At 43.8% G+C, this 13,547-nt stretch overlaps 1 protein-coding gene across 2 annotated transcripts in view; it reads right to left on the bottom strand.

Moving 5' to 3' along the window:
• PALS2 (protein associated with LIN7 2, MAGUK p55 family member) overlaps positions 1-6,965 on the bottom strand; it is a 57,207-nt gene extending 50,242 nt beyond the window's left edge. For both annotated transcript variants that reach the window (XM_054273343.1, XM_054273342.1), the window contains exon 1: positions 6,858-6,965. The gene's annotated coding sequence lies outside the window, so the exon portion shown is untranslated. The remainder of the gene's footprint in view (positions 1-6,857) is intronic.
• Between the last annotated feature and the right edge of the window lie 6,582 nt (positions 6,966-13,547).

Below are 13,547 nucleotides of genomic sequence, written 5' to 3'. Positions count from 1 at the left end.
AGATTTGACACAGTTAAATGTGCATGCTTCAATTCATAGCTAATAAATTCCATTCAGCAGTAAACCTGCCTGCTTCCAGGCGTCAGCACAAAAAATCCCAGCAGAGACTGCAGCAATCTCTCCATTTAATAGACTGTTGGATGGGACAGGCCTTTTTTGACCCAACTACAAGAGCAAGATTCCTAACTGAATCAATTTTTGGCAACAGCAAATTTATTTTTTTTTTAACGAATTTAGCCACTTATTTGTTAAGAAGCGCCAGCTTATTTATCAGCGTGCTCAGCTAAGCAAGCAGCCATCCCATCCGCACGGCAGGAGCTGCCTGCTGTCCCTCCCCGGCGCGGCGGCCCCGACGGCCCGAGCCCAGGCCGGCGCCGCCGTCCCGGTGTGGCCACTGGAGGGCGCGCTTGAGCCGCCTTTCCGAGCCGGCCCGGCGCGTTCGGGCGCCGCACTCCAACTCGCAAATCCTTACACACAAAACCCTCTTCTGCCCCTTTTCAACAGCCGCCGAAGCCTCTTACCTTCTCACCGGAGTACACACCCAGTTAACCTCTCATCCAATGGCACGATTTCTAACAACGTCTGGATTCCTAAGACTTACCCGTTGGGTGTGTGTGTGGCAGACACAAAGATGGATGGATTTTTTTTTCCTATCAAATTATGTGTCAAACTCAAGATACAATTCAACTCTTCGGTGCTCCCATACCCCCTTCTCTTTGTGTATTTATAGCCTGTCCTCAAAACTGCCCAAACGTTTCTCCCCTGCAGCAACAGGAACACGAAACAGATGTGAGGGCTCTCAACCATCAGTGAGAGCAACTCAAGCACAGTCATTACTGCCCTGTGACCAGGTAATGTTACAGAAGTGCTGATTAAAACCCAGCAACACAAGTTACCAGTTTATCTTGCTTCCCAAAGCACAATGACTTAAAGGTAGTGTGTCCATTTGATCCCTCTTGAGACAAGACACCTGTGAGATTATTGCAGAGCTAATGATGGACAACTCCTCTCACACAACGGGCTTACACCAAGGTTGAATTTTATCCATGCAGCAAGTGGGCCACCCCACGTAAAGCTATGAAAGAATAAAACAAAATTCACAGAACTGAAACCAAGTGTTTCACTTGATAAATAAACTGCAGTTGAACACTGCCTTAAATACCACACATAGCAATGTACACCCAGAGTTTGTCCTCAGGGAAGATCATGTAAAACAAATGCCAACTGCAACAAGTTCCTGGAAGTTGTTAAAATACTACAAAGATTAAATCTGTATAAAGGAGCTTCACTGGTCAGAAGTGACTGAATCAGGCACTGCTCATCCCCTTTTGCTGTTCTGTACCAAGTGTAGTGTAAGCAGCAGAGCCGTGCCAGTAGATCTGAGAAGAGAGACTGTCTGTCCGATTTGAGTTCAGACAACTGAACGCCCTACACACTCCATGAACATGAAGTTTCACTTACCAACTTCTCCCTGCCTGCATGCTCCTCACCAAAGAATGCGTAAACTGAGCTTTCACTTGTTAATTACAGCTCCTTCTAATGATCTGAGGAATGTGTGAGAAGCTGTAAGCAGCACTATGGCTACAGCAAAATTAATAATGTTCGGGCAATTTCTGTGCAGCAGCCCTGTCCTTTTCCACAGCACAACAACTCACAATACAGTAAGCCAGAATAGCTTGGAAAGGAGAAATTAACTTTTCTCTCACTTCATTTACTAGAACATAGTCTGTCCTCCCAGTCTGAGAACTTCTGCTGCATAAGCAGTTTCATCTTGCCAAAAAGACCTCTGTAAACTTCAACAGAGGATAAGGAAAGGAATGGGATGGAATTTTAATAAAATATGTAAAGGCTGACTTACCAACTGGCCCACTGACTTGTTAAAAAATAAATCAACATCACATAAAAAGTTGTTGACATGTTTTACATGCGAAACCTCTGACATGATCCCTACAGTCAGATCTCTGAACAATTAATGAATGAACATTGAACAAAATATTTTTTAAAAATTTATCATGGAATGGAATAACACGGCCAGAATGACTGACACATCTTTATTTTATTCTCCTGCTGATTTACTTGAGGGCTCCCCTACCTTGTGTTACTAGTCTTAAAAGAAAAACTTTATCCAATCTTTTTACCCTCAGTCTATTTACCCTCAATCTACTTTCTTCCATCCTGTGTTTGGATATTTTAAAAGGTATCACTTAAACTTTTCATCAATGCATATTTGACCAGTGGGTGGAGATAATTAGAAAATTAAACCCAAACTATTTGAGTAGCCACTCTTAATACAGAAGCAATATTTGAATGCCACAGCTCTTTCACTAAGAGCATTAAGAGTAAACTATCTTAAAATAAAAATGTAAACATTTTCTTACTTCCTAGTTTTCATTATTTTAATAGTATCTGGATAAAATGTTTGCAATCAAAATGTAAAGGCTTAAGCTTATTTCAAATCAACAATTGTCTCCACCTACTGGAAAAGTGAATTTAACTGAAACGGTAATTTGATCCTTTGGGATTTCGGTAAGCAGACTGCAAGAGGAGCAATGTTTTTGTGTTAGATACAAAGAATTTGTGTGTGTCATGTGTCATCGTGTTTTGTGTCCCTCTTCCCCAAAAACAAGTTTATAGAAACCACAGTCATTCTCTGCAGTAAGCATGGATTTCACTGAGTCCCTGCTCTCAAACAGTTCCTTGTCAGAATGTAAAACTAATCAATACTCTTAAAAATCATGTATAAGTAATTTATTAAATAACATTTGTTCCTAGTAAATCTGAAATGTCATCTGATTTCAGTATCTTTCTAATTCCCACATGGTTTCATGAGACCTGGGCACTAGAATGAGTTATTTAAAGAACTGATGTGTAAAACCCATGGAATAGTTGCTAATATGAAACATTGTTACATTACGAAACACTGTATGAAACACCTTTTTCTTTTGAGCCACAGACATTGAAAATAATTAGACCATGATGATAAAAGCAGACAACATTACATTTTTCAATTCTTATTGTTATTATTTAACAAAGGTTGTGAAATTACTGTAACTTCAAAGACTCTAATTAACCCAAAATAAGAATGTAAATGTTTACATATGGAAGAACCCCTGTCCTAATCTCTCTTTCTATCTTCTCTTTGGTCTCTATTATTCTTGTAGGAGTGACATCAGCCATAACTACATAATTCAGGCATGCTTTATTCTGAAAAAAAGCAATTTTAAGCCCCAGGATAGCCCATTACCATCACCATGCTTTGTTGCACTACAGTATTGCTGTAGTATAAGCTGAGACCCAACTGCAGATGCTTATAATGACCACAGAACCATACAAGCCCTGTAACAGAATTTACAGGGTACATGTAAGAATGTAGAATGTACAGATGTGAGCAGCACATCTGTATTCCAGCCTGTCTCTCACATGTCACACCCAACTAAACTCGCCCCTCTACGAGCTCCTTCTCTTGTGGGGGACAGCAAAACCACTTTTCCCTCTCACAGACTCGCTCTTAACCCTGCCAGCAAATTCTGTGTCCTACTGCCACACAATAAGTCCAATAGTGTCTGTACCCCTCCAGTTGCTGGGTGCTTCTAAAAATTCAGGTTTTTACCACAAGTGCAAGGCCAAGCCTTCCAGGTTTTATCCATTTCTAGTTAAAGCACACAACATGATGGAGCATTTTATTTTCACATATGTGAGCTTTTCATCCTTTCAGATCTTGAGAGTATTATTGCTTCCACATCTGCATGGAGGCTGTCACAATCCCAAGTGCATACCTGTCTCTTGAGCAAAAAGAAATTCCTCCCACTCCTTCAGCATGAGAAAAGATTCACTGATCAGTGTCCTGCACAGAGGATCAAAGGGCACTCACAAGCCTGGGACAGTCACACTCAGTGAGAACTTTAAATCACTCAGCAAAAAGTATGGGTTTAAAGCAGGACACTGAACTTCTAGAAAATGGCATTCAACCTACAATTTCTACAAACAAACACCTTTAGAACAACAAAAGAATTCAGAGACTGAGTCACTCTACAAAGAGACTCACACTAAAGAGTCTTTTGCTTGTCATTATGGTATTATAAAGTTTTCTGCAGATCACTGACCTCTGTTTCTGCACACAAAAATACCAAACACATGGACTTAACAGCAAGCTGGATCCTGATGCTGACCAAAGATACCCAGTGTTTGAGGATAATGCTCTGATCACATCCTTAACAACTTAAAATAAAGCCAAATTATTTGATCAATTACTTGGTTTTCCTGCTTTTACTATGGTTAAATATCAACTAAAAATGCCAAAACTACTAAGTCATACTTGCCAAGATTTCTGTTCCTTTCTGCCTCCCTGAGGTTTACAAAGCCTTTCCTTTTCCTTTTTTTACAAAAAAAAAAAAAAAGGAAAATAAAGATCAGATTAAAATTTTATGCTCTAAATAAGAAATGCCCTCAAAGTCAGGGTTCTTGCAGATATTCATCCCATTAGTGTTTGTTAAGACTCTTTTGTATTATTCAGGTGCATTTTCATTACTTCCTTTCTTATTTTTCTTTTATTAAAAAAAAATAAAAGTAAAAAGAAACCATCATGATTTAATAGCTTCTACTATTTTTTAAAGGGAAAAAGGGCACAAGAAAGAGGCAGCTCCAAAAAGGTCCAATTGCACATATGTTGCAACAGCTTTTCAATCATTCTAGAGACTTAGAGTACACAGTTGGCCCACTAATAGAGCAGCAGAACAGACACCATTCCACAGAGCTGGTACAGTATATTTGTCAATAATTTCCATATTAATTAGTTCTCAACAAGACAAGCTGAAAGAGCAGTGATCCATAAGATCTAAAATAAATGCAAGCATCCTGAATTCAAGGAATATAGATCCTTTTGGTTAGGTGTCAAATATTCCATTAAAAAAAAAAGAATAAAAAACTCCAAAACCTAAACAACTAAATAAAAACCTAGCAGTGCTACCAGCATTGTGATGCCATACCTCAGTACTGCAGATTTTTCCCAGCAACAGAGATCTCAGGTAATCTATCTAGTGCAAAACTTTGAGAACAAATTAGGGACATAAGAGCATCAATTCCAAGCATTTCAAGGGAGGGAAGAGGAAACTAAAGATTTCTCTGAAGGGTCATTTAAAAATCTCATTTAAATGGGCTCAAACTAGACTCCAATTGTCAGCACTTCATTTAAATGAGAATTTTCTCTATGTCCTTTTCAGGAAGAATTTTTTGGCAGATGTTGTATGGTCCGGTCAAAGTGTTAAAAGCCAACCACCTCAGCAGAAATAAAAGGAAACATTATGATGCTAGTGTCAACCCAGCCAGTTTAACAGACACTATCTGTTCAGAAGCAGCATGCTAAGATTTCAAAGCCTCCTCTAGTCCGACATCTATTTATAGGTGCCCGGTCTCCGTACAATTCCTCACAGCCTCTTCTCTTCTCAAAGCCAAGTGGGAGAAGTTTAATGGATATAATCCTGGGCCTTGTGCTGCAAGATGGCCAGAAGATCTGCAAGTCTCCTCCAGCAAATCCATGTGCAGGGGGACCAGGTGTTAGGAGAGAGACTGGCTGAACCTATGCAGGAGTCAAATACATGGGATAAACCTTCCCCCTCTGCATTTTTCCTCAGCCTCAGTTGACAGTCATGAACCACATCAGCATCAGAGCTTCAGCTAAAGATACCAGCCTGCTTCCTCCTCAACACCAAGCAACAGCCTCAGCCAGCTGCCTTTCAAGCCAAGACAGACACTACCCAAGCCAGCTCTGACCCCCAAACAGCAGCAATGTCATCCAAGCACCCTCCCACCTACAATGCTACTACCGTACATTGCCCCTTCCTCAAAGAAACTCGGAGGCTGCTGGCTTTTTTTCCGTGCAGCCTCTACCACCCAGCACCCATGCACGTTTTTATAAAGCACTGGTCCAGGTCGGCTCTCCTTCATCTCCACCAGATGTAACATCGCAGGAAGGGTGCAGATATTTCCCTGCATCCGGAGCTCAACGCCACAGGCTGAACTCTGGTCCAAGCTCCGCACATCCATCCCTGCTGCCTCCTCTCCTACACCTACATCCACTTGCCTGTAGTACTCGTACAACGACCGAGGAGATGACAGCACTGCTGGAAACTCCTGCCCACCTGATCACAACCACATTTTCGCCCCTTTCTCTAGTCAGAGGCAGACGGAAGGGGAGGGTTGACTTCCTCAGGTAGAAAATAGGCAGGGAAAGGCCGGGGCAGAGATCAGGAGAGGAACAATCACCCCAAAGGGAGAGCAGATAATCCCCGAGAGGCGAGGCTGCGGAGGAGCATGAACGCGGAGGGAGGGACAGCGAACTGGGGGGATAATCCGGCAGGGAAGGGGGGAGATAATCCCCTCGGAGGGGGGAGCTGGAGGATCCCGGAGAGGGAGGGGCGGGAAACCTGATAATCTCCAGGAGGAGAGAAAATACCGGGAAAGAGGGTGGGGGGAAGGGGGGTGGGCGGGTGGATAATCCGGAGCGGCAGATGAAGCGCGAGTCTCCCGGGGACGCATCCGGAGGCGGGAGGAGGAGGGTTAATCCCCGCTCTAGGGGCAAAAATCCCTCTTCCCGGACTCCGGCGCTGCCATGTTCGCTCCCCTGCAGGCCCGCCCGGCCCCGCTACCTGCGGACGGCTCTTCCCGCCTCACGCCACACGCACACGCGGCGCCCCCGCTCCCGCCGCCGGGTCGAGGGGCTCGGCCGGGATGGCAGCGGCATCCCGCCTCCCACCACCATTTCCCCGCCGGCTGGGAGGGACGGGAGAAGCGAGTAGCCGGGCGGGCGAACCCTCCCTCCCCCCCGCGCACGCGACCTCCCCGCCGGTACGGGAACTCACCGGCCGGCACCGACTCCCGCTGCTCCCCGTCCCCTCCTCCCTCAGCGGGCGCCGCTCGGCCCCATGGACGATCGCGGGCGCGCGGGGCTGCCGGAGGGACGGCGCGAGCCGGAGGTGCCGCCGCCGCCGCTCTGCGCCCGCCTCGGCGCGCGCCGCCGGCGTGGCTGTAGCACGCGCTCCCGCCGCCGCTCCTCTGCCCCGCCCACCCTCGGCCAGCGCGAGCGCGCGCGCGCGCGGCCTCCGCGGCAGTGGCGCGCGAGCGCCTCCCCCGCACCGCCGGGAGGGAGCGCGCGCGCCTTTGCCTCAAGCCCCCCCCCTTTCCCTCTGTGAGTGTGAGCGAGCGAGTGAGTGAGTGTGAGAGTGAGTGAGAGTGTAAGTGAGTGTGTGGGTGAGGGGGCGAGAGGGGTCGGCGAGTGTGAGAGAGCGAGCGCGAGTGTGTGGGAGTGCGCGTGACTGCGCGTGTCGCCGCGTGTGTGCGAGGCGGCCGTGGGGGGTGGCGCGGGGCCGTGCGGGGACACGCGCGCGCTCGTGTGAGGGCCGCCGCGGGTGGGTGCTGAGCGAGCGAGGGTGCGAGGTATACCCCCGACCTCTCGCCGTGTCCCCGCCGCTGCCCCCGGACGGGATTCGGGTCCCCCCGGTTCGTGTCCGGGACCCGGCCCCGAGTCCCGCGAGGGGACACGTGGCGCTGCCTGCTCAGTAGCCGAGTGCGAGAAATGCTAGCCGAGAAATCTCACATTTCACTGGGGAAAGTGGGGAGTTTCCCCTGATGCCAGTAACCTGCAAGACCACTCAAATGGAAATAATACTGGGAAAGCGATTTCCCCGCACTTCTGGTCACTGTTCAAACATTTCGTTTGTTTTGAGCAATGATTACAAAGCAGCTCTCGCTTTTTTTTTTTTTTTTTTTTTTTTTTTTTTTTTTTTTTTTTTTTTTTCCCAGGAGAGACTCTCACCTTTGGATACTCATGGACTTAGGAAGATGTGGGTTGCACACAGTCAGTCCTGCATGCAGAATTCTTGCTAACTAAAGCTGGACTTTTTTGGTTTTCACCTAAGGGTAAAATTTGCTCCAGAAACGAAATGCTCATGTCCAAAACAATCTGTCATTCCTCAACTTGTTTTCATTCACTTATTCCTCCTCATACCGACTTTCCTGGAAATTTTTGAATCCAAGCATACACTTCAAATGCAATCTGTATAATTATGCTGTTTTAAGAATATCCAGTAGCCCAGTGTGACATAAGGTAAACCTTCATAACAAGCTGTCTGCTATTCATGCTGTCTTTTTCTTTGGGACCCATTGAAGAAAAAGGAAAGCCAGAGCTATTAGGGGGCAGAGTTCTAACAGAAAATCCTCCAGTTACCCATTTTTATCTTAATGGGTTCAGATTCTGCTCTCCTACCAGAAAACAACTAAACTGATTTCTGTGCCACCAACACTGCCAAAAAAGCAGCTGATATTTATGATGGGCATAATTGCAGAAACTGTGGAACAGCAGCCAGCAGGTGAAAAACCTCTCTCAGATTGTCCAATAAAGTTGCATCAAGTAAATGAGGTCTTGTGCACTTCATCTTAGGAAAAATGTGTGTAAAATTCCTTTAGGAATTATTTTTACTTACTCTTCAAATTACAGCAGCTACCCTGTGCTGAGAGCTTCATAGGCATGTGGAATTTTACATCCCCAGGTCGAAAGAGCTTACAGCCCTCCTGCAATTTCTCAGTAAAAAGTCCAAATTGAACATATTTTTGGTAAATTGCTTCACAAACAGTTATCTTTTCCTTGTTAAACTGAAAGGAAACTTAAAATGGCATGAGGGATTCCAGGCAACATAATGACCTGTACCACCCTTTCGATGTTTGAAACCCTACAGCTACGATGGAAAAACTGACAGGCAAAAAAAATCCTCACTCCCCAAAAAATAACTTCAGGTCGTTTTCCCTCCTTTGCCTGTAATTTAGTTTTTTGGTGATGTTTTAATTGAGCCAGAGCCACAAAACCCGTAAGTGCCATCTCATCCTGTATTTCACAACTCAACATCTTGTTGACTTCTTCTCTCACAGTCTCTGCATTGTGAAAACTGAATTCTGTTAAGGAGAAAGGGTTGTAGCAATTTATGCTGGCATCTTTCATGATATCCTGACTTTACCTTAGTGGCCAATGAAAGAAAATTGCTTCACTGCAAAACTTAGAGATTCCTTATTACAGTTCAGCTCAGAGCTTGAATCCAAACCTGTGAAATACAAGAGCCCATTTTTGGCTGCAACAGAAATATCTAAACACGAAGTACTTTGACTGCTCCACAGTTTTTCGAGTGTCTTCCATTCTGGCCTCTGCAGCTGCTATTTGGCTATTAAAGCCCTCTGGGGAATGTGTCCCAAATGCTCACACACCATTTTTTGCCCACTATTTAATCCATGTGATCCATTAGGGTCTAGGAAGAAATAGAGATGTATTGTTTTAGAGAAGAACTTAGAAATTGTTGTTTACCCTCTGTCAGGAATTATCATATCCTTTGGGCTTTTTGCTGCTTACATTTGCGTGCTGCTCATCGCAGAATGACCCCGAACAAGGATGGTCCTTAGGACCCTGCTGGTGCTGCTCAATCGGAGAGCTTTGAACCATTCCCGCAGTGCAAAAACGACAGTAAATCTCTTTTGTCCATTTAATGGGCAATTACTGCACCTCAGCCAAGCCTCACCCTGTTCCCAGTTTGTGGCGAAGGCAGGACCTGGCCAGGGCTGACTTATGTCCCAGCAATTTCTGGCTGGTGACCATGGTCAGCCAGGCATGGGTTAGAAGAGTGCCAAACCCGAGTTTCTTTATGCCAGGGATTATCTCAGTCTCTGTCTAACCACAGGATTCAGGCAGCATAAGGACTGTATGGCAGGGCAGCCCCAGCCCTGACACTTTGGGGCTGATTGATTTGCATTCACTAGAACTGGAGTTTATGACTGCTCAGAGCTTTGAACTCAGCCTTTGATGATACAGATCTCACTTGAGCACTTTTGCTGTTAAATCTTCTGCTCCTTTTTGTAAAACTGCAGGGACCAGCGTGGCTAACATTCTGTCTGTTCTCTGCTGATGCTACAAGCAACAAGGTAGAGGCCTTTCTCCAGGGGCTTTTGGTTTTGCTAGAGCTCTTACTCTGAATTTAGAGGAGTTAGAGGAGCAGACATTCCAGTTTACAGAATGTGGAAAGGAGGATGTGGTTTTCAGTCCCGTTATAGTTCTGGATGTACGCAAAACCAAAACCCTGTAATTACCACAGCACTGCCACAATAGTGGAGAGGTTATCTGCTGGCTGGTGTCAACTGTGCTGAAATTTTCTTTGTCTTAGTCTCTGCAGAACTCTGGGTTTGAATTACAAATTCTCTATCATTGTTCTGATGACTATTTTAATGACAAAATGAACAGTTGTACCCACAGACGAGATACTTCTTAGAGTTCATTCCCCTGTCCATATTTATCGTGGCAAACTGGTGTTGAGTGAAGGACTTTGGGGTGGTGTATTTTTTAAAGGAGATTTTAAGCTGATTGCTGGCATACTCAGCAAGCCCAGTGTTCTGCATGCTTTGGTTAAGCAGTGTCTAACTTGGATAATCATTTATTATGATCGGTCTTAAGACAGACCTAACTTTACACTACTTCTTTATTTGATAAGCACCAAAATATGCTGTCTTCATAATCTGAAAAAGTTAAGATAATGAAGTCAATTTCTTTGCTGTATTTATCACTGTTTGGAAATCTTATGATGATAACTTATGTATAATTTGTTTATGGATGGTATTTACCTACCATCCAAATTATTTTTTACTAAGTTTTTTTGTGCCAAAGAAACAATCTAGGGAATTTTTAATTATCATTATCATTATTCTTATTTATTTTTTGTATGTAGTTTCTTTTCATTTTTCCATGCAAGATATCATAGAACATTTAAAAAAAATCCAGCAAATACAGCAAAATTTCTAAGAAATTATACCATTTTCCAAGCTATGAGTTGCTCATTAAAAGATCACATAGGTAATTACAAATATTGACAGTAAAATAAAACCAGGTTTCTTTCAGGAGCAGGTGATCAAACCCACAGTATTTAGAAGAATGTTGATTTACAGGGAAAGGTGGTATGAAAGAAGAAAAGAGTACCTACAGAGTTAAAAGGCTGTGTAATTCCTGTGCTATTTTGATCACTGAGGTCTGAATGCATGTGGAATTCAACTCCATAGAAGGAGATAATGAAGACAAATAGTATGCCTTTATTTTTAAAAGGGATGGATAATTTCATGGCAGCTTACAACATTGGTAACTGGGCAGGCTAAGATAATAAGGCTAATCAAATCTCATGCTTCACAGCACTTGCTCCCTGCGGGGTCAGGAAAAATCTTTCCACTGTATACAACACTATACAATTAGCAAGGTTATTATTGGGGAGCAGAGGTACAGCCTTCTAAAGCAACAAGCTTTTGCCATTGTCAGAGAACAGAGGCTGTACTTGACCCAACAGAAAAAAGCATTATTTTCTTGTGCCACTTCTGCTTCTCAGCACTGGCAGAGTTTTGTAATTATAATTCTTGGGGTTTAAAAAAAAAAATCCCTGGAACCTGATTACCTAAGTGCATTACTGTCTGAAATCTGTCAAAAACTCTTCTACCTGTGACTGCTTGCCCAATTCAAAAACAGTTGTCACTGACTGGACACAGGAATCACATTGATTATGCTGTTGCAGGTTGCAAGTGCACATTTCCTTCTCATTAGGTCAGTAACGTTACAGAATTTGCATCTTTGCAGCAGTGTAGGCAGAAAGATGTGGTCCCAAATGATGATGGGTTTTTAGCTAGGAGCTGAAATGACATTTTTTTTGAATATTTAGTTTGGGAAGTACCCTTCATTTTCTTTAATTGCCTGAACATATTGTTGTAGGTGTTCTATGTGTATATTTGTAGTTTATTTCCCATCAGTGTGTGCTTCGGAGAAATTATATTAGATGCAATTGAAAATATTTAGCTATTTTTTTCTGCAAAATTTATTTCTTTATGTGATACTCCTTGTGAGTTGGTGGGGTTTTTTCCTCACAAGGTGGAGGAAGTATGACAGCAGAACAGCATTATTTAAAAACCCATGTTATGAAAACAAGTCTCTTTTTATGAGCTATACCTCAAAGACAAAGACAGTTATTTCAGAAGTGCTAATTATTTTCAGGTGACCTATACTTTTTCCCTGTGCACAACCTATATGCATTCTCAGCTCTCAGCCCACACACTGTTCAGAGCAGGGAAAAAAATCCAGCAAAACACAACCTCATCCCCATCTTGAAATTTGGGCTAAATGAAAAAAATCTAAAAACATAAGAGCTTACATAAAAACCATTTCAAGACTTCTTCACAGGTGCAAAAGTGCTTATCTTTCTTATACAAAGAATATCCAACCCCTTTTTTTCACTAGAATGTGTGGCCATGAGCTGTAGAAGGCTCAGCTAAATGAAATTGAATCAAAAACAAATTTTTTGTTTCCTCCTTGAGTCTCAGTAACAAGTTCACTAAAGGATCTACTGTCTACAGTATCCTCCTGAATACAGTTAGGCACAAATAATCCATAGAGCTGAACCATGACAATGTTCTGTTACTGAATAACTGGGGTGATTTAGTGATGGCAGATACAGCTGGTTTAGGTGCTCAATTCCTTTTTTCCTTCATTCTTCACTAGCAAGGTCTCCCCAGCTTCTGTGCAAGGAAAAAGAGAAGTACCAGCAGTAGATGAAAATCATGACAGGGATTACTTGCAAGAACTCAGCTCATGCAACCCAGATGGTTTGAACCTGAAAGAGCTGAGTGGGCTGGCTGGTGTCTTTACAAGGCTGCTCTTTGCAAAGTTTGAAAAGTAATAGAGATCAAAGAAGGTCCTTGACAACCAAAAAAAAAGACAAATTTGCACCCATCTTCAGAAAACTCCAACAGGAAGATTTGGGAAACTACTGGAGGGCCGGACTCATTTAGGTAACTGGTGAAGTCCTGGAGCAAGTCCTCTCGGAACACATTTCTAAACACATGGAGAAGGTGACCAGAAACAGTCAGCTGGGATTTACAAAGAGTAAAGTATGTCTAACCAGCCTGAAACATTTCTATGGTAAAATGACTGGATTTGTGAATGTCAAAACCTAAGCAAGGCAGAAAAAACCGTAATAGACTACAGCAAGATTTCTGACACTGACTGACAATGTCCTTTTACCCTAGTTCACAGGTTTCAGTCTGGATGAGTGGACAGCTGGATGGATTGGATGGTCAGGCCGAGAGGGCAGTGGTTAGTGGACCACGAGGACAGTAACCAGAACAACAAGTGGAGCATCACAAGGGTCTGTTCTGGATCATGTCCTGTTTCACATCATTAACAATGACCTGGAGGAAATGTCACAGTGATGGTTGCTCAGTGGATTTACACATGAGAGCAGGTTGGGGTACAATTAAAATGCTGAGTGGGAGGGCTGCCCTCCAGGAAGACCTTTGCATGCTGAAGGAATGGGCCAACACAAACCTCATGAAATTCAGCAAGGACAAAAGCCGAGTCCTGCATCAGAGGTAGAGCAACCCTTTGCACTGATTCAGGCTGGGGGAAAATGTGTCTGCGTGGTTGGACAGCAGCTGTTCTGAAAAGGCCCAGGGGTGTTGGTACACAGCAAGCTGAACATGAGCCAGCG

This window comes from Melozone crissalis, unplaced genomic scaffold (assembly GCF_028551555.1).
Source record: "Melozone crissalis strain CALT ecotype California unplaced genomic scaffold, PUWL_Pcris_2 ptg000016l_1, whole genome shotgun sequence".
NCBI classification, from domain to species: Eukaryota; Metazoa; Chordata; class Aves; order Passeriformes; family Passerellidae; genus Melozone; species Melozone crissalis.
Note: the sequence above shows the minus strand (reverse complement) of the source record. Positions and strands in the feature narration are given on the sequence as shown.